The following is a 27,349-nucleotide window of genomic DNA, read 5'->3' on the forward strand; positions in this document are numbered from 1 at the left end:
TGACAATCATGAATTCCCTAAAAAAAAAAATCTATTTTTTACCCACTGAAACATTTTTTTTTTAAAAAGGAATTTATTCTTTAAAGTGAAGTCCAGATAGTTGGGAAAGCAAATTTCAATGTGAACATGTTTCTACAGCGATTTTTCGTTCCTTTAGACATGCTTCTAGGATGTCTGCTTTTTTTTAGATGGATTCCTTTATTGTGTTTATTAGTAAATTCACTTCCGCATCTATTTATTAGACACTTTTTTAGTAATTGTCTTTGCTGTCTAAAAGTAGACGGATTTCAATGAAAAGTAGACTTTAGCCTACGGACGTGCGCCTAGACACCATCTATGCACTTTAATAAATCAGGCCCTTTGTGTTTACTTGGAAAAAACAGTTTTTCTAGAAAATTACTTTGAACCCCAAAACATTATATATTTTTTTTAAAGCAGAGGCCCTAGAGAATTCATTGGTGGGTGATGAAATTTTTTATTTCACACAGTATTTGGGCAGCGATTTTTGTACCACATTATGAACTAACTTGTTTCTTGATATTGGGGCTTTTTTTTATATATATTAACATTAAGGGATTAGTTGGTTCATAATGTGGTGGATCCTCCCAAGAAGCAGGGTTTTACATTTTTTAATGGAAAAGGTTTTTATGCTTTTGGACGGTGTTATATCTGCACAAGGGTAAAGTGTTCGAAAAAAAGAAGGGAGAGTTTTAGTAGTTCTGTTAGTCAGGTCATATCAGATCAAAGAATTTATAATATGCAATACAGTTGGCGTTGTATATGGTTTATCCTACACATTTGTTTCCAGGTATGAATTGTACTGAGGGATGAGGATGGTTAATGGGTGACGTTTCCACAGCTCATGCAGTATAGATCCCATGTTATTTATTAATGAACGGCCTTTGTTCTTTTTTCCCTGTTTGGTCTTCATTAAAATGGCACCGGTCGGCTTTTCCACTATGTGCTTGGCCGGTCCACAACAAAATGGCGCCGGTTTACTATATAAATTGATTGTCGGACAGTCCAATCGTATCTCCTTGATAAAGCCACGTGACTAGTGACGAAACATGTCTGGGAGGAGTGTGTGGATAATGTCAAGATGTTGCCATTCATCAAGATAGCGGCCTGTAGTACTCTACAAATGGCTCTTTAAATGGCATTACAGCAGGCAAAAGCATTCATTGAGTGGGCCCATGCTCTGCCTTGCAATTTATTATGGATGGTGTCTATTTTGAGCTTGTACAGGACTCTGCTGCTGAGATGATACTGCCATCTTGTGTTTAATCAGTACATCACTGGATCTTCATCATACATGGTGCAAAATACACCTCCAGAACGTGAGTGTATTTCATGTTTTAATTGATGAATAAAAATTTATAAGGATAAAGCACTGTCGAGTTCTTTTTAATGAGGAATACAGCTGATACAAAGACGCTCATCAGGAGGGAGCTTTATTTGGAGTCTTCATTCAGCAAGCTGATCTTCTGAGTCCATATGGGACCAAAAGTGCAGTTAGACCGTAACACTGTATAATGTGAGGTCACACTGCGTGAGGTGAGCAGATATATGGTGGAGGATGTGTTTGCATGGAAATTGATGACAGATGCACATATTTTCGTTATCCAAAGGAGGGTTCACTGAATGAACACTTTATTGATGAACACTTTTTTGATTGACTTTCATTTGATTCATACAAAAATATTTTTGTTGTTGTTTTATAAATATCTGTATGTATGGTGTATGTATGTGTGTATGTGTATGTATGTATGTATATATATATGTGTGTGTGTGTGTGTGTGTGTGTGTGTGTGTGTGTATATATACATATATGTGTGTGTGTGTGTGTGTGTGTGTGTGTGTATGTATGTGTATATATATATATATGTGTGTGTGTGTGTGTGTGTGTGTATATATATATATATATGTGTGTATATATATGTGTGTATGTATGTATGTATGTATGTATATATGTATGTGTGTATGTATGTATATATATATATATATATAGTTTCTTTTTTTTTTAAATATTTTTTCCACTACTATTTTTCTTCTAATAATTACTGATTTATATAAATTTTTTTCACTTTGTTTAATGGTTTATGTAGCGCAGCATTTTTTCATTTCACCTGCACATTGTTTTCGGGCGGGCAGCAAGTAGTTTAAAAACAATTTTACAAAAACTTGAGAGAAATTTTTTTAAACATTTTTTTTTCTTTTTTACTATTTTTTAAAATAATTTCATCAGAGTAGTGCAATGTTACCTTAGAAAGAAATCCAGAAAAAGAGTAAGGAAAGTGAGGAGGTTTCATGATTAGAATTGGTACAAGAAGTGAAACAATGATGTTGCCAAGCCAAGAAGGGTTGTGAACCACTAACCAGGAGGCAAAACTTTGTCCTGGGAGTTCCCGCACAGGGGAGTCCTGGGGCCAAATTTTTTTTCTTTTTTTATACTACTAATAGCGGTGATCAACAACTTACAATGGGACTGCAATAGTGTGATGGACAATATGACGCTAACTGTGTGTGTGTGCGGGGGGGGGAACAGACTAACTGCCACTGACATCACCAGTGACATAAATCCTCTCGCTGCCAGATCCATTTTTGCTTTTTTTGCATGCATGTTTAAAAAATCATTTTAGGCCTGAAAACTACAAAAAAAATCCAAACATATATTTTCTGAAAGCAGACACCCTAGAGATAAAAATAGTGGTAGTTCCAGTTTTTTATGTCACACGATATTATTGCAAAGGTCTAGGAAACAAAATTTCAGTAAAACTCACACTAAAGTAAATTTTAGGGCAAACAAATGCAATAAATTACTCAAATTGTGGTAAAATATAAAAGATGAGGTAGTGCCGAGTAAATAGATGCCCAACATGTCAAACCTTAAATTTGTGCGTGCCTATGAAATAGTGAGAAACATCAGTACCCTATATTTTCTATAGGCAACGTTTCAAAAGCCCCTATAGGTCATCAGTTTAGTGTTATGGAGTTGATCTGGTGCTAGAATTATTGCTCTCATTCTGGTGTGCGTGACAATATAACACGTATTGCAATCAATGTTTTCAAGAGTAACTGCCCTGACATGTGCGTTTAGGTTCGTACGTGCGTATATATGGGGGTGGGGGGGTCCTTAAAAATTTTTTTGGGGGGGGTGATGTGTGCTTGGGTGTAACTATTTTTTTGCAAAAAGAAAAAAAAATGTTTCGCCTATTTTATTTTTTTCATCACATAGGGGACACAAAGTCCTCTGTGTTTTGATTTTTTGGTGACAGGTTCTCTTTATTGAGACATGCAGAGTCTGAAAGACCCTGCATGTCTCCTCTGTTGATCCATTAGATGTATTGAAATGCAAAACGCGTTGCAATACATCTTTCCCCAGCTGTTCTAGCCAAGAAAGTGACAGCCGTAACCTGTAAGTAATGTCATGGACATCTCCTTTCAGGTCACACAAAGAAGGGGAGGGGAGCAGACATTCATCTGCTCTCCTCTCTTCCCTCCACCCAATGGCACCTTCAATTGCTCTCCCCGGGCCTGTAGATAGGCAAGTGGAGCCTGGTTACAGGCGGGGGGGGGGGGGGCACTGGAACTGCGGGCTGTAGAAGCAATTGGCAGCAGCTAATTGCTTCCAGCTGACAGGCAGGATTCTGCATCTCAGATCTATACACAATCTTGGCTGCCGCCTTTGGATTGTGTATAAAACCCCCTGCTGTCAGATCCATATGGCATGCAGCATACAGGTCTGGCAGTGAAAGGGTTAATACAGTGATCAGTGATAATACTGTGACAGACCCAACCGGGACAGGGGCTTTTGGAAGGCACTAGGGGCCAGCCTTCTATCCACTGATTATGGCCCATGGAGAAGACTAGGGATTTTGTCTGCTTCTCCCAGTCAGAGCATGGAAACTAACTAAGTTCAGCCTCTAGTTACATGGAGGGAGTGGATCATTCTCTGATTATGGATAATAACGTGATGAATGCTGAGAGCGAAGGTTGGATTAATTCGCCTGGCACCCCGCCTGGGTGCTTCCATCGGAGAACTGCTTCCTCACTGCTGGGACACAGGACCAAGGTATTCTAACTGGGCATTCCACCCAAGAACTTGACAACACTAGCTTAGGTGCAACAAGGAACTCTACTTTCTTGAAAATTCACACAGAATTTATACCACACAAAATCAGATAAGAGCTTGATCACATGATCCTAAAAAATGCAACCTGTAATTATCAGTACATCTAACAGTACATCCAATGAACAGCTGACATTTAACAGTGATCTAATCAAACAGTAAGCTAATCAACAGCCAGGCACCCAGAAGAGCCAGGAGCCCACCTCAGACAGCCCAGCAACAAACCCACACCCCTGGATATACCAAGTTCATTACACATGCTGTCTTTTAGGTGTTTGCCTTTTACTTGTATAATCTGTCCACTAGAAAAGTCATCATGAGACAAAACTCATACAATATTCCAACAGTTTGAAAAAGGAAAAATAATTTATCTTCATAGATTTCTTGCGGAAGATTGGTGATAAATATTTCTGTCCCAAGTGAAGGAGCTTCTCCAACCCAGTCTGCAGGAGGGCCACCATATTTCCTCTGACCAATAACTTGTACCAGATTAATATTACATCTTTCCATCCTCCAGAAGGGAAGCTTTGTCTTTATTAAGAGAATTAATCCAAGCCTCACTCTCAGCGTTTATCACATTATTAACCATTATTGCAGACTGACCCGCTCTCTGTATATGATCAGAGCTCAGAGTTCTTTTACATGCTCTGACCAGGAGAGGCAGATAAAATCCCCGTTCTCTTCCACAGGCCATAATCGGTGGGTAGAAGGCTAGACCCTAGTCCCCTTCAAAAGCCCCTGTCCTGGTTGGTTCTGTCACAAATACTATACACTGCCACTGTACTAATGACACTGGCTGGGAAGGGGTTAACATCTATGGTGATCAAGGGGTTAAATGTGTGCCTAAGTATGTGCAATGTGTGTAAAGTTTGCTGCTTTTACTACTAGATCTCCGTTTCTCATCCCTGCTTTGCAGGGATGAGAAACTGATAGTTTGCGCACTCTCTACAGAGCTCTGGTCTGTGTAATCTGTAAGTAAGGGGGGGATAGCAATTCTGATGTGTAGGACACCAGATGTGAGGAAGCACTCTGAAAGGGACACCTGATGTAAGGGGTACGCTGACGGGGACACCTGATGTGAGGACGCACTCTGATGGGGACACCAAATTAAGGAGGAACTCTGACACTGATAGGGACACGAGATGTTAGGAGTCACACTGATGGGGGTACCAGATGTAAGGGGGTACTCTGATGGGGACACCTGATGTAAGGAGGGACTCTTATGAGGACCCAGATGTAAGGGGGTATTCTGATCTGGGAAACTGATCTAAGGGGGTACTCTGATGGTTTTATTTTCTTTTACTTGAAATATGGATGTGATTAGCCTACTTTTGTTTTAAGAGAGAGCTTTTTCTTCATGACCTCCTGCCCCAGGAAGACATTTGTCTTTTTTTTTTTTTTTTTTTTTCAATTTAAATATTTATTAATTTTTCAGATAAACAAGTTATACAAACATACTTATTAAAACCTTAGCATATTATCAAAACATTTATCGTTTTATCCCTTTCCCCCCCTCCCCCTACCTATATACCACCCATCCCCCCCATCCAATCCCTGACCCCTTCTGCTCTGCATTTTCCTGTTGATTTCTGGAGATCATAATCCCTATAAAAGAACAAAATATGTTTCCATATTATTCTATGTTAATCCCCCATAACCTCTAAGGCTAGCCTTGACTTTTTGAATTCCTCCCATTTGTTCCATCCTGTATGGTGACTCTCTATCTTATCTTCATTCAAATGATAAAGTTCCTACAATATACATATTTGATCCACCCAGTCCTTTATTTTCGGCACCTCCTTTCTCCTCCAATACTTGGGTATCAGTCCCTTTGCTGCATTCAAATAGTACAATAAACCAGATTCTTTGTATTTAACTGAAAGCTTAGTACTATGAAAAAGGCAAATCTCTGGGTCTACTAGAATATCAACCTCTGTAATTTTCTGAATCAAGCTTACTATTTTCCCCCAATACTTTTGTATTTTAGAACACTCCCACCATATGTGATACATTGTGCCTCTACCTCCACATCCACGCCAACATAAAGGTGAATTATCTCCACTCAATCTGTGTGCCACATTCGGTGTGATATACCATCTTGCCAAACACTTATAATTCATTTCTACCTTCTGCATATTTATATTTCCGTGGATTATTCTATACATTTCTCTGTTTTTCTGCATCTATTGTTACTCCTATTTCTCTTTCCCATTTTTCTATGTATGGAGGACTTATATCTGCAGTTATTTCAGTGAGAATCTTATATATTTTAGAGATTCCATGTTTCCCATCTCCCCGTGTACCTAATAAGTGCTCAAAAGGATTCCAATCCTCTTATTCTTAAAGGCTTTGGAAGCTTTCCTATAAAGTGTTTCAATTGAAAATAACGCCACTCATCCATTCTAGTAAAAACTTCTTTTTTTTTTTCCAATTCCTTAAGTGATCCTATTTCCTCCCCCACCATTATATCCCTTAATTGTGCATCTTCCTTCTTCCACTTCTCTGTGATACCTTCTTTACCCAGGGAGAAAAACTCTGTGGACTTTAAGGGCATTAACAATGCATTAAATTCCCATCCCATCTGTTTGTGTAAAACATCCCAAACTCTTAAAACATTAAATGTGAACAAACTTGTACTGTCTGCTAAATCTCTGTATTGTGGAGGTAACCATACAATTCCACTTAATTTAGTATTACTTAGTAAATTTTCTATTTTAACCCAGCTTTTCCTCTCTGCATTATATGTCCAGTCAAAAATTCTCGCCATTACCGAGTTATAATATCTTTTTAAAACCTGGGACTCCTAATCCTCCTTTCTCTTTATTGCTACATAAAATTTCCTGGCTTATTCTCTGTTTTTTATTCCTCCAAATAAGTCTTAACTTTTTTTTAATTAATCTGAAGTATACGTCTGGTAGTTTAATTGGTATTATTTGAAATTTATATAATATTTTTGGAACAATCACCATTTTTATCAAATTTATACGACCTATCCATGACGAGGTTTCCCCTCCTAATTTCCTTAGTTCATCCCTGATCTCATGGGATATAATTCAATTTATACAAGTTCTTGGAGGATACAGTTAATTTTATTCCTAGATAATTCAATTCTTTTTCTCTCCAAACAAAGGGAAATTCCTCCTGTATCCTATTTTTCTCTCTATTTGGAAGATTTGTTTAAAATTTCTGTTTTTGTTGGGTTAATTTTTAAATTTGACATCTCCCCAAATTTTCAGTGATTTCATTAAATTTGGTAATGTTATCCTTGGGTTTCCTACATAGAACAGCATGTCATCTGCATAAGGTGCCACCTTATGCTCCGTATCTCCTATCCAAATTCCTTTTATATCTATATTATTCCTTATTGTAGCCAAAAGAGATTCCAATGATAAAACATATAGCAATGGTCACAAAGGGCATCCCTGTCTAGTTCCGTTCTGCATCCCAAAATACTCTGATAATTCCCCATTAACAATGATTGCTGCAGAGGGTTGACTATATAATTTCCTTATCCACTCTCTCATTCTAGGTCCCATCCCCAATACTTCCAATGTATCCAACATATATCCCCAGTCTACTCTATCAAATGCCTTTTCAGCATCGATAGAGGGTACCACCGCAGGGATTTTCTCTTTCATACTTTTGTGTATGAGAAACAGAGATCTCAGTCCGTTATCTCTACCCTCTCTCCCTGGGACAAAGCCTACTTGGTCTATGTGTATCCATTCGCGAAGGCCCGAGCGATGCAAGCCACTCCCAGAGGTCCTCGGTCCAGGCACCCTGCCAGACAAGCTCCCCCTCTCCCCAGCTAGTCTCTCCAGGGCTTCCCGCACATCTCTCCCCTTCTTGGCAAGACACTGGAGGTGCTTGGGAGCTGGAAGCCCTCACATCGAGCTCCTGCTCCAAGCCATGGTCAGGCTCCTTCCTGGGTCATGCCATTAAGTCTTCATGACACAACCACACACCTTGCTTTTGCACTCATTCACCTGCAGTAAACGTATGGTAACAAAGTATCAAGCATTTTGGTGAAGTACAATTTTTAAAAAGGTAAAGGAATATTTTTTCAAATGGCAAACATGGTATACTTACCTGCTCTGTTCAATGATTTTAAACAGAGCAGCCCCAATCCTTCTCTTCTGTGGTCCACCTCCAGCACTCCTGGCTCCTCACCCTTACCGAGTGCCCCAGAGCAAGATGCTTGCAATAAGGAAACTTATATGGCCTTGATCCCAGGGAGAGAGCCACTGCTCTTCGTCACAGCCCTGGATCAAGATCAAGCTCAGGTAATGGAGCTGAACACAGGTTTTTTTTTACCTTAATGCAGAGAATGCATTTAGGTAGAAAACCTTCTGTGTTTACAACCACTTTAAAGTATATCTTAATTGTTAAACCTCTAACAATAAATTTCTAATTATTCTTACGTTAATCAACAAACACAGCTCTTCTGATTCTTGCCCATAGGGTTCATAGCACCACCTACAGGAATAGGACACTAGGCAAAAAAACAATACAGCTTATGGGCAGTCCTAGCTTATATAAACCCTTTTTCTGCTATAGGCTAACAAGTTATTTCTGCCTAGTGTTTCTGCTGGGATTCTGGTTCCATAACTTTTTATTTTTATTTTTTTTCTCTTTCCCTGTGATTTTTTCCTATAGAGATCTTCAGTTAGCAGCTGGGCTGGCTGGGCAATGGGCTGGATAATCTAGATCCAGTGGTCACCCCACTCTGGCTAACAAGCACACGCTGTCAGGAATGGACTTGCCAATAGTGGTGGGACTCACCTGCCTTGTGGGCTGTAGTACCAGGGCTGGCTAGCGGGTGCTCTCAACAACCAGAGGTTCACTTCGGCAATTAGCCATCACCTGGGGCTGATTGCAGGTGGTGTATTTAAGGGATGGCCAGACCTGCAGTCAGTGCCTTGGTGTGTGTTTTTCCATGGGCCCCTGTACCTTGTAACCTGCATTCCTGTTCCTGTTCCTGCCTGACTTGTTGCTGACCCTGCCTGATCCTGACCTCATCACCTGCAAAGCCCCTGCACAGTCATCCTGGTCATCCGCTCCCCACTCCTGGGTTACCTGACCAGGGGTAAGAAGCTGTGATCCGTCCTCCATGGGGATGGACACCGCTGCATCCCCACTCTGTTGCAAACATTTTCCAGCCTGCTGGCTTGCCTCCTCAGCGATATCCATAGAATCCCCAGAATGGGATGGAGCGATATCCTCATCTGCAGTCAATTTGACATCCTTCCTCATCGCCATGAATCTGGTCTCACTGGCATATTTCTCCTTGAAACTGCCGCTCGTCTCCTTTAATGCTGCAACAAGCAACGCTTGGCTTTTTACTTTCTCTTCCAAGCTGTTGACCTCCGGTCGATGCAATGAACGCTTGTTACTCCAGGCCCTCTCCCAGACCCCTTTTTTCTTCCTATATTCCATCCGGAGCTTGGCCAGCTTCTCCTCCTCTTTTGCAATCCGCAAAATTCTGGCAGCAACTTTGCTCCTATAAACTGACACAGGCTCACCCTTTTTTGGGCCACCGCCTAAGTCCTCAAACACTGGTACTGGGGGGGGGGGGGGGGGGAGTACCACAGCTAGCATGGGAAACGCCGTCTGAAGTCTTGACAAGACTACCCCCCGGACCTCCACCCGGGTCCCCTCCTGGGCCTACCCCAGGATCCTGCATGGTTCTCAGTAGAGCACCGAACTCTAGAGCCTGGCTTCAGGCCTACACCTGGAGCTCAGCAGAGCACAGTCCAACACAGCCTCTCCACACGCTGTCAGGAATGACTCACCACAGGGCTCACCTGCCTTGTGGGCTGCAGTACCAGGGCTGGCCAGCGGGTGCTCTCAACAACCAGAGGTTCACTTCGGCAATTAGCCATCACCTGGGGCTGATTGCAGGTGGTGTATTTAAGGGATGGCCAGACCTGCAGTCTGTGCCTTGGTGTGTGTTTTTCCATGGGCCCCTGTACCTTGTAACCTGCATTCCTGTTCCTGCCTGACTTGTTGCTGACCCTGCCTGATCCTGACCTCTGCTGACTTCTCCTGTTTGATCCCTGGCTTGTGACCCTGACCATTCTCTCCGCCTGCTCCTCCTGTACCTACCTGCCCGATAGTTATCGACCCGGCCTGCCTGACTACGTTGTGCTCTGTATGTGTATGTACCTGTGTATCTTTATCAGTTTAGGTTTGTTTCACCTTGTTGTATGTATTTGTGTTAGCTTGGGGCTTGGTGCACTGCGTTTATGTTTGTATTGTTAGTCTTCATAAATTGTCTTATTTATACCATATCTGAAGCCTACGTTTTCCTGTGTCAGTCCACACACTTCTGGTCACACCCGCATCCCTGACATTACACCAAGGCCCTCCTGACCAGAAATGGCTGCACAGGGAAGCCATCTTGGCTTGATGCTGGGAAGGATGGATCTTGATGAGGTTGTGTATTTGTCGCTGCTGGTTTTTGATGACAGAGAATATGCTTATCAGACTCTGAGGGAGTATACCCGGGATCAACTGCTAGAATGTATACGGATCGCTCATGTTCTAGTAGATCAGGGCACAGAGTTCTCTGAGGTGCAACCTTTGATTCAGGTTTGTGTAGAGTTGGCTTCATCTGGTACCCCTGAAAGCAGGAATGACTTTTTGCCACCAATTAGTGCAGACCAGGTAGAGTCCCTGGTATGGTTATTAGAGGATGATGTGGATTGCTTCTTGGAGCATTATGCTGCATGTTCACCACAGGTATTAAGGGATTGTATAAACGCAGTGCAGTCTTTGACCAGACAGTCTTTGTGTAAGCTGAGCTTTGTTCAACCCATACTGCAGACATGGTCAGACTTGTTGCACCCAGCCTCAGTCAGCTTACAACGTCATTCCTCCGCTCAAGGCACTCTTCCTGCATCCCCGACAGCACCCCCAGTGACGGCCCAGTATACTCTGCTAACTACCACATATCAGTCCTCAACCCTGTAAAGAAGTCCTCTGTAGCAACTGCTCCCTCCTCTGTTCCATCCTCCAGCTCTTCTCTGTCTTCAGCTGCTCCATCCGTTTACAAACCTGCGCTTACTTACAGTGCTCCGTTAACTAAAACCAGGAAAAGCCAAAAATTCTTTCCAACCAATACCATCCTGCCAGTATCCAAACCGGTCAGCCTGCCATCTGAGAACCCGCCTTCCGTGGTACAGCCTGGTGCCTTGGCGCCCACAATTCAGCCTGATGTCCCTACCCAGCCTGATGTCCCTACCCAGCCTGATGTCCCTACCCAGCCTGATGTCCCTACCCAGCCTGATGATCCTATTATGCCAGATGACTCGGTTCCCGCAGTCTTGCCAGACGACTCGGTGCCCGCAGTTCCGCAAGACGACTCGGTGCCCGCAGTTCCGCCAGACGACTCGGTGCCCGCAGTTCCGCCAGACGACTCGGTGCCCGCAGTTCCGCCAGACGACTCGGTGCCCGCAGTTCCGCCAGACGACTCGGTGTCCACAGTTCCGCCAGACGACTCGGTGCCCGCAGTCTCGCCAGACGACTCGGTGCCCGCAGTCTCGCCAGACGACTCGGTGCCCGCAGTCTCGCCAGACGACTCGGTGCCCGCTGTTCCGCCAGACGACTCGGTGCCCGCAGTCTTGCCAGACGACTCGGTGCCAGCTGTCACGCCTGGTGACTCGGTGCCCACTGCCTTACCAGATGACTCGGTGCCCGCTGTCGAGCCAGACGATCATATGTCTGATGACCCGGTGCCCGCTGTTGTACCTGGTGACCCGATGCCTGCTGTTGAGCCAGATGGCCCGGTGCCCGCCGCTCCGCCTGGGGGCCCGGGGCCCGCCGCTCCGCCTGGGGGCCCGGTGCCTGCCGCTCCGCCTGGGGGCCCGGTGCCCGCCGTCGTGCCTGGTGACCCGGTGCCCGCTGTTGAGCCAGATGACCTGTTGCCCGCGGTCGAGCAAGACGATCATATGTCTGATGATCCGGTGCCCGCTGTTGTACCTGGTGACCCGATGCCCGCTGTCGAGCCAGATGGCCCGGTGCCTGCCGCCCCGCCTGGGGGCCCGGTGCCTGCCGCCCCGCCTGGGGGCCCGGTGCCCGCCGCCCTGCCTGGGGGCCCGGTGCCCGCCGCCCCACCTGGGGGCCCGGTGCTCGCCGCTCCGCCTGGTGATCCGTCGTCCAGCCCGAAGTGCCTCCGTCCGGTGCCCAGCCCGAAGTGCCTCCGTCCGGTGCCCAGCCCGAAGTGCCTCCGTCCGGTGCCCAGCTCGAAGTGCCTCCGCCCGGTGCCCAGCCCGATGTGCCAGTCTTTGATATCCCGCCAGTCACCGGACCCGGGCGGTAGAACATTTTGCCCAGCTAGGACTGTTTGGAGCGTCCTGAGGCCGCTCCTTGAGGGGGGGGTACTGTCAGGAATGGACTTGCCAATAGTGGTGGGAGATATTGTTTTATTTTAGAAAAACGCACAACCAACAAACATTTTCTACAAAAGTATAAAAAAAATAAATAACATAACAACATCACATTCCATCATGTGCAAACATAAAAGTAAACATTTCAAAGCCATACTAGAGTCCTTATGGCTGAAGCAATAAATACGCAAGACCCTTACAGCCGGAAACAAAGATTTGCATTCACGGCTTTTATGGCCTAGAAAACAAAACGTGGCCTTTATGGCCCAATAAATCTGCATATATGGCCTTTACGGCCTAATAAGAAAACACTTATGGCCGAATACAATAGCATATGTAGCCTACATGGCTTATAGTCAAACACTGTACAAAACATCACAAAAAACAACATTACTTAGACTGAGGAACATAGATCTTCGGGTCCATGTAGCCTTTCTTCAAAAAAAATCATCTCTGAAAATGTAAGGGAGGGTGGAAGGAGAAAGAAAACAGGATAGTTTACCAACACCCAGAGATCAACAGGCGGCAACTACAGGCCTGATATTCCTCCACGCCTTTATCCAGGCCCCCCGCCGCCACCTGTCTTTCTCAAGACCCCGAACTTTCCCCACCTCACCAAGAACGCCGCGCACCACCTCCGGGACAGGAAGGACTTTCTTCCGTATGGACACTTGGCACCGTGCATTCCACGTGAAATACCGGACAACTAGGCTAACTAAATAAAGAGTGTCCAAATCAAAACCCCGGCGATCTTGCAATGCTCCATATACCCACTCTGCATAAGACATGCAGTGCAAGAAAGGAACACCCAGAGCACTCCCCGACTCTTTGTAGACTTCAACATTGAAGGGACACTGAAGCAGGAAGTGGTCCATAGTTTCCACTTCACCCCGACACTCCCCTCTCGGACAACCGCAGTCATCCAGAGAGAGGTACTTCAAGTTTCCCCTCACGAAGAGTCTGCCGTGAAAACCTGGTCCCTAAACTTGACGGGAATCTGCTCAGAATTTAATAAGCGTAAGCCCTCCCGCATAATATGGCCCGGGCAATCCCTCAAGGCCAGCGGCGCATGACATACAACGGACACAATCCTCTCACCCAGGAGCTTCCTAGGGAGGGACTTAATATCCTCCGCCGTCACACGGCACCGCCTAAGTATTTTCAGGCTCGGGGCAACATAAGTCGGGAGCTCACCGTGCTTAACCCTTAGGCTTTTCACTAGCCCACCACTCTCCCAGCAACTCAGAAAAGGCCTAAACCAGTTCCGGAAGAGGCTTACCCATGCAGGAGGTCTCTCTGCCAGCATGTTACCAAAATTGTGCTTCAAAAACACCAGAGAGAAGAAGACTACCGGGTTGACCATACCTAAGCCACCCTTCCTCCTGGATAGGTAAGTCACATCTCGCTTCACAAGGTTCAGTCTGCTTCCCCATAACAGCTGGAAAAAGCAACTGTAGATCCTCGTATAAAGAGACTCTGGCAAGATGCAAACTGTGCTGAGATACAAAAATATGGGGATCAGGTAAGTTTTGATCAGATCAACCCTTTCCCTCAAGGAGAGTCGCCACCCCTTCCAGCATTTTACCTTGACTTCGGCATTGGTCAGCCTGGCCTCAATTCGATTTGCCATAATCGGCCGGGCCAAATTCAATGCCTAATACTTTGACGGACTGCTGAGGCACAGGGAAAGCGTCCAGGAGCACAAAGCCCTCGCCCTCCACACCTAACCAAAGAACTTCAGACTTGTCCTGATTGATCTTGGACCCCGATGCCTCGGAATACTGCTCTATCTCTGAGACAACCACCTGCGCCTCCACAGCCCCAGAGACAAAGACAGAAACGTCATCAGCGTAGGCAATGACCCTCGGGTGGCTCACCAGCAACACCCACCGGTACCCCGCACAACGCTCCACAGTCCAGCCTCCTGACGAAGGGGTCGACCGCAAAGATGTAGAGCAGAGGACTCAGCGGGCATCCCTGGAGCACCCCAGAGCCAACCCCAAAGGGCTGCCCAATCCAACCGTTCACCAGCATGAAGCTCTCCGCCTCTCTATACAATGTCTTGAGCCAGCCAATGAACCCCCCCTCCAGGCCATACCTGTCAAGAAGATGCCAAAGGTACTCATTAGAGATGAGCGAATTATTCAAAAATTCGATTCGACTGATTCGGCAAATTCGTGAAAAAATTTCGATTCGAGTCGAATATATTCGCTGCGAATTTAACTTATAAAAGGGGGTTTCTAGGCTTCAGAGAGCCTTTATATTAGTGCAGAACACTGTACCTTTAATTTAAATGCCCTTGGAGTCTGCTGGGGAAGAGAAATAATACTGACAGTCAGTATGACATGCAGATGAGTGCCGTCGACCACCAGCAGTGTGAGGAGACCTGAAAGTGTCACATGGCAGAGTGTGGCGATGGAGACAGCAGCAATGGGAGGCCGTACAGGGACCCATGACACACTCTGGACCTGGCAGCAGCATGAGGAGGCGGTACAGGGGCCCATGACAGATTACGGGCCTGGCAGCAGCATGAGGAGTCGGTACGGGGGCCCATGACACACTCTGGACCTGGCAGCAGCATGAGGAGGCGGTACAGGGGCGCATGACAGATTACGAGCCTGGCAGCAGCAACTTGGACAGGAGGACATTCAGCTTCTGCACCGTCGGGTGCGTGCTCGCAAACTGTTGTCTCTTGGAAACGGATTCCAAGAAAGACTGCTGACGGAATCCGTGAAGAGGAGTAGCAGGAGAAGGAGCATCTGAACGAGCGGAATATGCCAACAAGCAACAACAGGGGCCCATGACAGATTACGGGCCTGGCAGCAGCAATGGGAGGCCCGTAATCTGCCAGCACCCTATGACAAAAAATGGAACACACCAGCAGTGTGTGAGGAGACCTGAAAGTGGCACATGGCAGAGTGTGGCAATGGAGACGGCAGCAATGGGAGGCCGTACAGGGACCCATGAGAGACTGTGGACCTGGCAGCAGCATGAGGAGGCGGTACTGGAGCCCATGGCAGATTACGGGCCTGGCAGCAGCAATGGGAGACCCGTAATCTGCCAGCACCCTATGACAAAAAATGTAACACACCAGCAGTGTGAGGAGACCTGAAAGTGGCACATGGCAGAGTGTGGCGTTGGAGACAGCAGCAATGGGAGGCGGTTCAGGGACCCATGAGACACTGTGGACCTGGCAGCAGCATGAGGAGGCGGTACAGGGGCCCATGGCAGATTAAGGCCTGGCAGCAGCAATGGGAGGCCCGTAATCTGCCAGCACCCTATGACAACATGGAACCCTGGGCTGGGGCAGGCAGAACCGCCGTATCTTTATCACGGTTTTCCCAGGCCACCGAATGGCGACGCTGCATATGCTGACGCAACGCTGTAGTCCCAACATGGGCCCCCTGACCACGCTTGACTTTCTGGCCACATAGTCGACATACGGCTACATTTACTTCCTCGGGCGGCTTGACGAAAAATTGCCACACCGCCGAGTAGGAAACTTTGCCCCCGCTACTCCTCACTGGCTGACTGCTACTTCCTCCGTGCACACCGGCACCACTACTGGCCGTGGTGGTAGGCTGCAGTGGAGCTGGTGCTCTACTCCGTGGCCGTTTGCCTCCACTGACACTGCTGCGACCCTGCTGCCTCCTGGCAGCAGCAATGGGAGGCCGTACAGGGACCCATGACACACTCTGGACCTGGCAGCAGCATGAAGAGGCGGTACAGGGGCCCATGGCAGATTAGGGGCCTGGCAGCAGCAATGGGAGGCCCGTAATCTGCCAGCACCCTATGACAAAAAATGGAACACACCAGCAGTGTGAGGAGACCTGAAAGTGGCACATGGCATGAGACACTGTGGACCTGACAGCAGCATGAGGAGGCGGTACAGGGGCCCATGGCAGATTAGGGGCCTGGCAGCAGCTATGGGAGGCCCGTAATCTGCCAGCACCCTATGAAAAAAAATGGAACACACCAGCAGTGTGAGGAGACCTGAAAGTGGCACATGGCATGAGACACTGTGGACCTGGCAGCAGCATGAGGAGGCGGTACAGGGGCCCATGGAAGATTAGGGGCCTGGCAGCAGCTATGGGAGGCCCGTAATCTGCCAGCACCCTATGACAAAAAATGGAACACACCAGCAGTGTGTGAGGAGACCTGAAAGTGGCACATGGCATGAGACACTGTGGACCTGGCAGCAGCATGAGGAGGCGGTACAGGGGCCCATGGCAGATTACGGGCCTGGCAGCAGCAATGGGAGGCCCGTAATCTGCCAGCACCCTATGACAAAAAATGGAACACAACAGCAGTGTGAGGAGACCTGAAAGTGGCACATGGCATGAGACACTGTGGACCTGGCAGCAGCATGAGGAGGCGGTACAGGGGACCATGGCAGATTAGGGGCCTGGCAGCAGCTATGGGAGGCCCGTAATCTGCCAGCACCCTATGACAAAAAATGGAACACACCAGCAGTGTGTGAGGAGACCTGAAAGTGGCACATGGCAGAGTGTGGCGATGGAGACAGCAGCAATGGGAGGCCGTACAGGGACCCATGACACACTGTGGACCTGGCAGCAGCATGAGGAGGCGGTACAGGGGCCCATGGCAGATTACGGGCCTGGCAGCAGCAATGGGAGGCCCGTAATCTGCCAGCACCCTATGACAAAAAATGGAACACACCAGCAGTGTGAGGAGACCTGAAAGTGGCACATGGCAGAGTGTGGCGATGGAGACAGCAGCAATGGGAGGCCGTACAGGGACCCATGAGAGACTCTGGACCTGGCAGCAGCATGAGGAGGCGGTATAGGGGCCCATGGCAGATTAGTGGCCTGGCAGCAGCTATGGGAGGCCCGTAATCTGCCAGCACCCTATGACAAAAAATGTAACACACCAGCAGTGTGAGGAGACCTGAAAGTGGCACATGGCAGAGTGTGGCGATGGAGACAGCAGCAATGGGAGGCCGTACAGGGACCCATGAGAGACTCTGGACCTGGCAGCAGCATGAGGAGGCGGTATAGGGCCCCATGGCAGATTAGGGGCCTGGCAGCAGCTATGGGAGGCCCGTAATCTGCCAGCACCCTATGACAAAAAATGTAACACACCAGCAGTGTGAGGAGACCTGAAAGTGGCACATGGCAGAGTGTGGCGATGGAGACAGCAGCAATGGGAGGCCGTACAGGGACCCATGAGAGACTCTGGACCTGGCAGCAGCATGAGGAGGCGGTATAGGGGCCCATGGCAGATTAGGGGCCTGGCAGCAGCTATGGGAGGCCCGTAATCTGCCAGCACCCTATGACAAAAAATGTAACACACCAGCAGTGTGAGGAGACCTGAAAGTGGCATATGGCAGAGTGTGGCGATGGAGACAGCAGCAATGGGAGGCCGTACAGGGACCCATGAGAGACTCTGGACCTGGCAGCAGCATGAGGAGGCGGTATAGGGGCCCATGGCAGATTAGGGGCCTGGCAGCAGCTATGGGAGGCCCGTAATCTGCCAGCACCCTATGACAAAAAATGGAACACACCAGCAGTGTGAGGAGACCTGAAAGTGGCACATGGCATGAGACACTGTGGACCTGGCAGCAGCATGAGGAGGCGGTATAGGGGCCCATGGCAGATTAGGGGCCTGGCAGCAGCTATGGGAGGCCCGTAATCTGCCAGCACCCTATGACAAAAAATGGAACACACCAGCAGAGTGAGGAGACCTGAAAGTGGCACATGGCAGAGTGTGGCAATGGAGACAGCAGCAATGGGAGGCCATACAGGGACCCATGAGAGACTCTGGACTTGGCAGCAGCATGAGGAGGCGGTATAGGGGCCCATGGCAGATTAGGGGCCTGGCAGCAGCTATAGGAGGCCCGTAATCTGCCAGCACCCTATGACAAAAAATGGAACACTCCAGCAGTGTGAGGAGACCTGAAAGTGGCACATGGCATGAGACACTGTGGACCTGGCAGCAGCATGAGGAGGCGGTACAGGGGCCCATGGCAGATTAGGGGCCTGGCAGCAGCTATGGGAGGCCCGTAATCTGCCAGCACCCTATGACAAAAAATGGAACACACCAGCAGTGTGAGGAGACCTGAAAGTGGCACATGGCAGAGTGTGGTGATGGAGACAGCAACAATGGGAGGCCGTACAGGGACCCATGAGAGACTCTGGACTTGGCAGCAGCATGAGGAGGCGGTATAGGGGCCCATGGCAGATTAGGGGCCTGGCAGCAGCTATAGGAGGCCCGTAATCTGCCAGCACCCTATGACAAAAAATGTAACACACCAGCAGTGTGAGGAGACCTGAAAGTGGCACATGGCAGAGTGTGGCGATGGAGACAGCAGCAATGGGAGGCCGTACAGGGACCCATGAGAGACTCTGGACCTGGCAGCAGCATGAGGAGGCGGTATAGGGGCCCATGGCAGATTAGGGGCCTGGCAGCAGCTATGGGAGGCCCGTAATCTGCCAGCACCCTATAACAAAAAATGTAACACACCAGCAGTGTGAGGAGACCTGAAAGTGGCACATGGCAGAGTGTGGCGATGGAGACAGCAGCAATGGGAGGCCGTACAGGGACCCATGAGAGACTCTGGACCTGGCAGCAGCATGAGGAGGCGGTATAGGGGCCCATGGCAGATTAGGGGCCCGGCAGCAGCTATGGGAGGCCCGTAATCTGCCAGCACCCTATGACAAAAAATGTAACACACCAGCAGTGTGAGGAGACCTGAAAGTGGCACATGGCAGAGTGTGGCGATGGAGACAGCAGCAATGGGAGGCCGTACAGGGACCCATGAGAGACTCTGGACCTGGCAGAAGCATGAGGAGGCGGTATAGGGGCCCATGGCAGATTAGGGGCCTGGCAGCAGCTATGGGAGGCCCGTAATCTGCCAGCACCCTATGACAAAAAATGGAACACACCAGCAGTGTGAGGAGACCTGAAAGTGGCACATGGCAGAGTGTGGCGATGGAGACAGCAGCAATGGGAGGCCGTACAGGGACCCATGAGAGACTCTGGACTTGGCAGCAGCATGAGGAGGCGGTATAGGGGCCCATGGCAGATTAGGGGCCTGGCAGCAGCTATAGGAGGCCCGTAATCTGCCAGCACCCTATGACAAAAAATGGAACACACCAGCAGTGTGAGGAGACCTGAAAGTGGCACATGGCATGAGACACTGTGGACCTGGCAGCAGCTTGAGGAGGCGGTACAGGGGACCATGGCAGATTAGGGGCCTGGCAGCAGCTATGGGAGGCCCGTAATCTGCCAGCACCCTATGACAAAAAATGGAACACACCAGCAGTGTGAGGAGACCTGAAAGTGGCACATGGCAGAGTGTGGCGATGGAGACAGCAGCAATGGGAGGCCGTACAGGGACCCATGAGAGACTCTGGACCTGGCAGCAGCATGAGGAGGCGGTATAGGGGCCCATGGAAGATTAGGGGCCTGGCAGCAGCTATAGGAGGCCCGTAATCTGCCAGCACCCTATGACAAAAAATATAACACACCAGCAGTGTGAGGAGACCTGAAAGTGGCACATGGCATGAGACACTGTGGACCTGGCAGCAGCATGAGGAGGCGGTATAGGGGCCCATGGCAGATTAGGGGCCTGGCAGCAGCTATGGGAGGCCGTACAGGGACCCATGAGAGACTCTGGACCTGGCAGCAGCATGAGGAGGCGGTATAGGGCCCCATGGCAGATTAGGGGCCTGGCAGCAGCTATGGGAGGCCCGTAATCTGCCAGCACCCTATGACAAAAAATGTAACACACCAGCAGTGTGAGGAGACCTGAAAGTGGCACATGGCAGAGTGTGGCGATGGAGACAGCAGCAATGGGAGGCCGTACAGGGACCCATGAGAGACTCTGGACCTGGCAGCAGCATGAGGAGGCGGTATAGGGGCCCATGGCAGATTAGGGGCCTGGCAGCAGCTATGGGAGGCCCGTAATCTGCCAGCACCCTATGACAAAAAATGTAACACACCAGCAGTGTGAGGAGACCTGAAAGTGGCACATGGCAGAGTGTGGCAATGGAGACAGCAGCAATGGGAGGCCGTACAGAGACCCATGAGAGACTCTGGACTTGGCAGCAGCATGAGGAGGCGGTATAGGGGCCCATGGCAGATTAGGGGCCTGGCAGCAGCTATAGGAGGCCCGTAATCTGCCAGCACCCTATGACAAAAAATGGAACACTCCAGCAGTGTGAGGAGACCTGAAAGTGGCACATGGCATGAGACACTGTGGACCTGGCAGCAGCATGAGGAGGCGGTACAGGGGCCCATGGCAGATTAGGGGCCTGGCAGCAGCTATGGGAGGCCCGTAATCTGCCAGCACCCTATGACAAAAAATGGAACACACCAGCAGTGTGAGGAGACCTGAAAGTGGCACATGGCAGAGTGTGGTGATGGAGACAGCAACAATGGGAGGCCGTACAGGGACCCATGAGAGACTCTGGACTTGGCAGCAGCATGAGGAGGCGGTATAGGGGCCCATGGCAGATTAGGGGCCTGGCAGCAGCTATAGGAGGCCCGTAATCTGCCAGCACCCTATGACAAAAAATGTAACACACCAGCAGTGTGAGGAGACCTGAAAGTGGCACATGGCAGAGTGTGGCGATGGAGACAGCAGCAATGGGAGGCCGTACAGGGACCCATGAGAGACTCTGGACCTGGCAGCAGCATGAGGAGGCGGTATAGGGGCCCATGGCAGATTAGGGGCCTGGCAGCAGCTATGGGAGGCCCGTAATCTGCCAGCACCCTATGACAAAAAATGTAACACACCAGCAGTGTGAGGAGACCTGAAAGTGGCACATGGCAGAGTGTGGCGATGGAGACAGCAGCAATGGGAGGCCGTACAGGGACCCATGAGAGACTCTGGACCTGGCAGCAGCATGAGGAGGCGGTATAGGGGCCCATGGCAGATTAGGGGCCTGGCAGCAGCTATGGGAGGCCCGTAATCTGCCAGCACCCTATAACAAAAAATGTAACACACCAGCAGTGTGAGGAGACCTGAAAGTGGCACATGGCAGAGTGTGGCGATGGAGACAGCAGCAATGGGAGGCCGTACAGGGACCCATGAGAGACTCTGGACCTGGCAGCAGCATGAGGAGGCAGTATAGGGGCCCATGGCAGATTAGGGACCTGGCAGCAGCTATGGGAGGCCCGTAATCTGCCAGCACCCTATGACAAAAAATGGAACACACCAGCAGTGTAAGGAGACCTGAAAGTGGCACATGGCAGAGTGTAGCGATGGAGACAGCAGCAATGGGAGGCCGTACAGGGACCCATGAGAGACTCTGGACCTGGCAGAAGCATGAGGAGGCGGTATAGGGGCCCATGGCAGATTAGGGGCCCGGCAGCAGCTATGGGAGGCCCGTAATCTGCCAGCACCCTATGACAAAAAATGTAACACACCAGCAGTGTGAGGAGACCTGAAAGTGGCACATGGCAGAGTGTGGCGATGGAGACAGCAGCAATGGGAGGCCGTACAGGGACCCATGAGAGACTCTGGACCTGGAAGAAGCATGAGGAGGCGGTATAGGGGCCCATGGCAGATTAGGGGCCTGGCAGCAGCTATGGGAGGCCCGTAATCTGCCAGCACCCTATGACAAAAAATGGAACACACCAGCAGTGTGAGGAGACCGGAAAGTGGCACATGGCAGAGTGTGGCGATGGAGACAGCAGCAATGGGAGGCCGTACAGGGACCCATGAGAGACTCTGGACTTGGCAGCAGCATGAGGAGGCGGTATAGGGGCCCATGGCAGATTAGGGGCCTGGCAGCAGCTATAGGAGGCCCGTAATCTGCCAGCACCCTATGACAAAAAATGGAACACACCAGCAGTGTGAGGAGACCTGAAAGTGGCACATGGCATGAGACACTGTGGACCTGGCAGCAGCTTGAGGAGGCGGTACAGGGGACCATGGCAGATTAGGGGCCTGGCAGCAGCTATGGGAGGCCCGTAATCTGCCAGCACCCTATGACAAAAAATGGAACACACCAGCAGTGTGAGGAGACCTGAAAGTGGCACATGGCAGAGTGTGGCGATGGAGACAGCAGCAATGGGAGGCCGTACAGGGACCCATGAGAGACTCTGCACCTGGCAGCAGCATGAGGAGGCGGTATAGGGGCCCATGGCAGATTAGGGGCCTGGCAGCAGCTATGGGAGGCCCGTAATCTGCCAGCACCCTATGACAAATAATGGAACACACCAGCAGTGTGAGGAGACCTGAAAGTGGCATATGTTTGGGGCATGATTCATGGCGGATTTAGTCAGTTGTGTCAGGAACTGGTGGTTTGAAATCCAGACTAATCCACGCCTGATTCATTTTCACAAACGTGAGTCTCTCCACACTTTGGGTGGACAGTCGTGTCCTCCGCGGAGTTACAATACCTCCTGCCGCACTAAACATGCGCTCCGATGCCACGCTACTGGCCGGGCATGACAGCCTTTCAAGGGCAAATTCAGCTAGTTGGGGCCAAAGGTCAAGTTTCGTTGCCCAGTAGTCAAGGGGATTGTCTACCTCGGTTGGCAGGGTGCTGTCCAAGTAGGCCCAAGCCTGTTGTTTGAGGTCCTGCTCCAGGTCCACCTGATGCTGCTGCTGCTGCTGCGGCTGGTTAGTAGTTTCCTCACTGCGCTGGTGAAGAAAGCTACTCATCATCGACTGCAGACTGAGGCAGCCGCTGCTGGTGGAGCTGCCACTGCTCCTACCACCCCACCCCTCCCCTGCTGCCATGGCAGCGGAACACGAGCGCACAGGGCCCACAGTGTCTGAGGATGGACGTTGGCGCAGAAAGGCAGAGACCAACTGACTACATAGGTGGTTTTTATAGTACGTTATTTTGGCCTCCCTCTCAGCAGGTGTGAAAAAGGCCACCATTTTTGAACGGTAGCGAGGGTCCAACAAGGTGGACAGCCAAAAGTCATCCCTCTGTCTGATGGTTATTATTCGGCTGTCGCTACGCAAGCAACCGAGCATGCTATGGGCCATTTGTGCCAAGGAATGCGAGGGACTCCCTGCCTCCATCTCCACAGCATACTGCCACGGTGCGTCTGGGTCCTCTGTCTCCTCCTCCTCCTCCTCTACCAGATGCTCCTGCTCCTCCACTCCTGTCCGCTGAGTGGAAAAACCACCCATTTCACTCAATAATTCCTGAGCACAAATGTCCTCCTCTACCTCCTCCTCTTCTTCCTGTCCTGCCCCCACAGGGGTCATGTGGCGTTGAGATCTGTGCGCCACGTCTACCGCACCCTGACCAGCCATTGTTAACAGCATTTGTTCCAGGACGTGCAACAGAGGAATGACGTCGTTCATCCCATAGTCCTGCCGACTCACGAATAGCGTGGCCTCCTCAAAGGGCCTGAGCAAGCGGCAGGTGTCACGCATGAGCTGCCAATGGCTGACATCGAAGTTACACAGGGGAGTACCTTTATCCGCTTGTAACATCAGGAAATCGGTGATGGCCTTTCGCTGTTCGTAAAGGCGGTCTAACATGTGTAGGGTTGAATTCCACCTTGTTGCAACGTCGCAGATCAGGCGATGCTGTGGAATTCCGTTCTGCCGCTGCAGCTCAAGGAGGGTGTGCTTTGCGGTGTAGGAATGGCTGAAATGCATGCAAAGTTTACGTGACATTTTAAGGATGTCTTGCAGTGGGATGGTGGATTTTAGGAACTGCTTGACAACCAGATTGAACACGTGAGCCATGCATGGCGCATGGCACAACCTTCCTTGACGCAGAGCAGACACCATGTTCTTTCCGTTGTCGGTCAACATGGTTCCGATTTTCAGTTTGCGCGGAGACAGCCATCTGTCGATTTCTCTGTTCATTACACTGAGAAGTTCCTCCCCTGTGTGACTACGTTCGCCAAGGCATACCAGGTGCAGCACAGCGTGACACCGTTGCGCCCTGCACATGTGATATGCCGGTCGGGTAATGGGACTTGGCACGGGGGTGGCGGCTGAGGACACGGCGGAAGAAGAGGTGGTAGAGGCGGACATCTTTGCCGGACCAAGGACGTGCAAACGTGGAGGCAAAAGTGGCGTGACCTGTCCAAGTTGCTGGTGCGGCTGTGACGGCACCACGTTCACCCAGTGGGCCGTAAATGACATGTACTGTCCCTGACCGTAGTTACAGCTCCACACGTCGGCGCTGCCGTGCACTTTGGCAGAGACCGACATGCTCAAAGACTGGCCCACCATCTCTTCTACATGTGAATGCAGGGCTGGCACTGCCTTTTTGGCGAAGAAATGATGGCTTGGCACTCTCCACCGCGGCGCGGCACAAGCCATCATTTCTCAGGAAAGGTGCTGAGTCCACCACTTGGAAAGGGAGGGACTGCAGCACCAGCAACTTGGACAGGAGGACGTTCAGCTTTTGCACCGTCGGGTGCGTGCTCGCAAACTGTTGTCTCTTGGAAACGGATTCCAAGAAAGACTGCTGACGGAATCCGTGAAGAGGAGTAGCAGGAGAAGGAGCATCAGAACGAGCGGAAGATGCCAACGAGCGACAACTCCCCTCAGCAGAGGTGTTGGAGCCTTGACTGGCTGATAGAGGGCGATTGACGTCGGGTGACGGAGCAAGTAACGGAGCGGGTGATGGAGCGGGGGCTGGGGCGGGCAGAACCGCCGTATCTTTATCATGGTTTTCCCAGGCCACCAAATGGCGACGCTGCATATGCTGCCGCAACGCTATAGTCCCAACATGGGACCCCTGGCCACGCTTGACTTTCTGGCCACATAGTCGACATACGGCTACGTTTACTTCCTCGGGCGGCTTGACAAAAAAATTGCCACACCGCCGAGTAGGAAACTTTGCCCCCGATACTCCTCACTGGCTGACTGCTGCTTCCTCCGTGCACACCGGCACCACTACTGGCCGTGGTGGTAGGCTGCAGTGGAGCTGGTGCTCTACTCCGTGGCCGTTTGCCTCCACTGACACTGCTGCGACCCTGCTGCCTCCTGGGCAACCCACCGACTGTTTTGCTCGCTGCCAAGCTGCCACCCTCTTCTCCTGATGATGCGGAAGCAATAGCCTGATGACGACGAGGCTGCCAAGTGCGATCAGCCTCATCATCATCAATTAGGGTCTCCGCCTCACTACTAGCCCCCTCAGCTGCGTGTGGGTCAGGAGACAGACCTGTCTCTAGACCGGCTACCAAGCCACTCTCCTCGCCACTACTTCTTCGCCTGGCTGCTGAAGAGGCGGATGTCTCCCCCGTTCCTGACCACCCTCTGTTAGCTCTTCCTCACTGTACAGTGGGGCTGAGCCCACAGCATGCGATACTTCGCTTGGTGAGGGAACACCAAAGGACAGGGGCAGGTAGAGGACACATGATTTCAGTGGGCTTGCTCCCGGGCCATACCAACTAACGGTTGTGTCTGACGTACCCACGACCGTTGGCTGTAGGTGTCACAGGTGACCTGGGAAGAGGAAGACGACCGAGCCAACCAATCGATGACGGCAGGGTTGTCGGTGGAGACACGACCGCTGGATGACACCGGGAGCACTGGCCTCTGGCTGCGAATAGTGCTGCCTCGACCCCTTCCTCTGCTGCCACGTCTGCTCGCTCCTAAAACATTGCCTCCTCTGCCACTCCTATGCATGTTGTCTGACAAACTCTTTAATTAAACGATTCTGTGTCCCTGAGTAACAATTCTGTGTCTGTCCCTGAGTAACAATTCTGTGTCCCTGAGTAACATTTCTGTGTCCCTCAGTAACAATTCTGTGTCCCTGAGTAACAATTCTGTGTCCCTGAGTAACAATTCTGTGTCCCTGAGTAACAATTCTGTGTCCCTCAGTAACAATTCTGTGTCTGTCCCTCAGTAACAATTCTGTGTCTGTCGCTGAGTAACAATTCTGTGTCCCTCAGTAACAATTCTGTGTCCCTCAGTAACAATTCTGTGTCCCTCAGTAACAATTCTGTGTCTGTCCCTGAGTAACAATTCTGTGTCTGTCCCTGAGTAACAATTCTGTGTCTGTCCCTGAGTAACAATTCTGTGTCTGTCCCTGAGTAACAATTCTGTGTCCCTGAGTAACAATTCTGTGTCCCTCAGTAACAATTCTGTGTCTGTCCCTGAGTAACAATTCTGTGTCTGTCGCTGAGTAACAATTCTGTGTCCCTCAGTAACAATTCTGTGTCCCTCAGTAACAATTCTGTGTCCCTCAGTAACAATTCTGTGTCTGTCCCTGAGTAACAATTCTGTGTCTGTCCCTGAGTAACAATTCTGTGTCTGTCCCTGAGTAACAATTCTGTGTCTGTCCCTGAGTAACAATTCTGTGTCCCTGAGTAACAATTCTGTGTCCCTCAGTAACAATTCTGTGTCCCTCAGTAACAATTCTGTGTCCCTGAGTAACAATTCTGTGTCCCTCAGTAACAATTCTGTGTCTGTCCCTGAGTAACAATTCTGTGTCTGTCGCTGAGTAACAATTCTGTGTCCCTCAGTAACAATTCTGTGTCCCTCAGTAACAATTCTGTGTCTGTCCCTGAGTAACAATTCTGTGTCTGTCCCTGAGTAACAATTCTGTGTCCCTCAGTAACAATTCTGTGTCCCTCAGTAACAATTCTGTGTCCCTCAGTAACAATTCTGTGTCCCTCAATAACAATTCTGTGTCCCTCAGTAACAATTCTGTGTCTGTCCCTGAGTAACAATTCTGTGTCCCTAAGTAACGTTTCTGTGGCCCTAAGTAACGGTTCTGTGGCCCTCAGTAACAAATCTGTGTCCCTCAGTAACAATTCTGTGTCTGTCCCTAAGTAACAATTCTGTGGCACTAAGTAACGTTTCTGTGGCCCTAAGTAAAGTTTCTGTGGCCCTAAGTAACGATTCTGTGGCCCTAAGTAACGTTTCTGTAGCCCT

This window comes from Staurois parvus, unplaced genomic scaffold, assembly GCF_062004578.1.
Source record: "Staurois parvus isolate SC_StPar_1 unplaced genomic scaffold, SC_StPar_1.0 ptg000275l, whole genome shotgun sequence".
Classification (NCBI taxonomy): Eukaryota; Metazoa; Chordata; class Amphibia; order Anura; family Ranidae; genus Staurois; species Staurois parvus.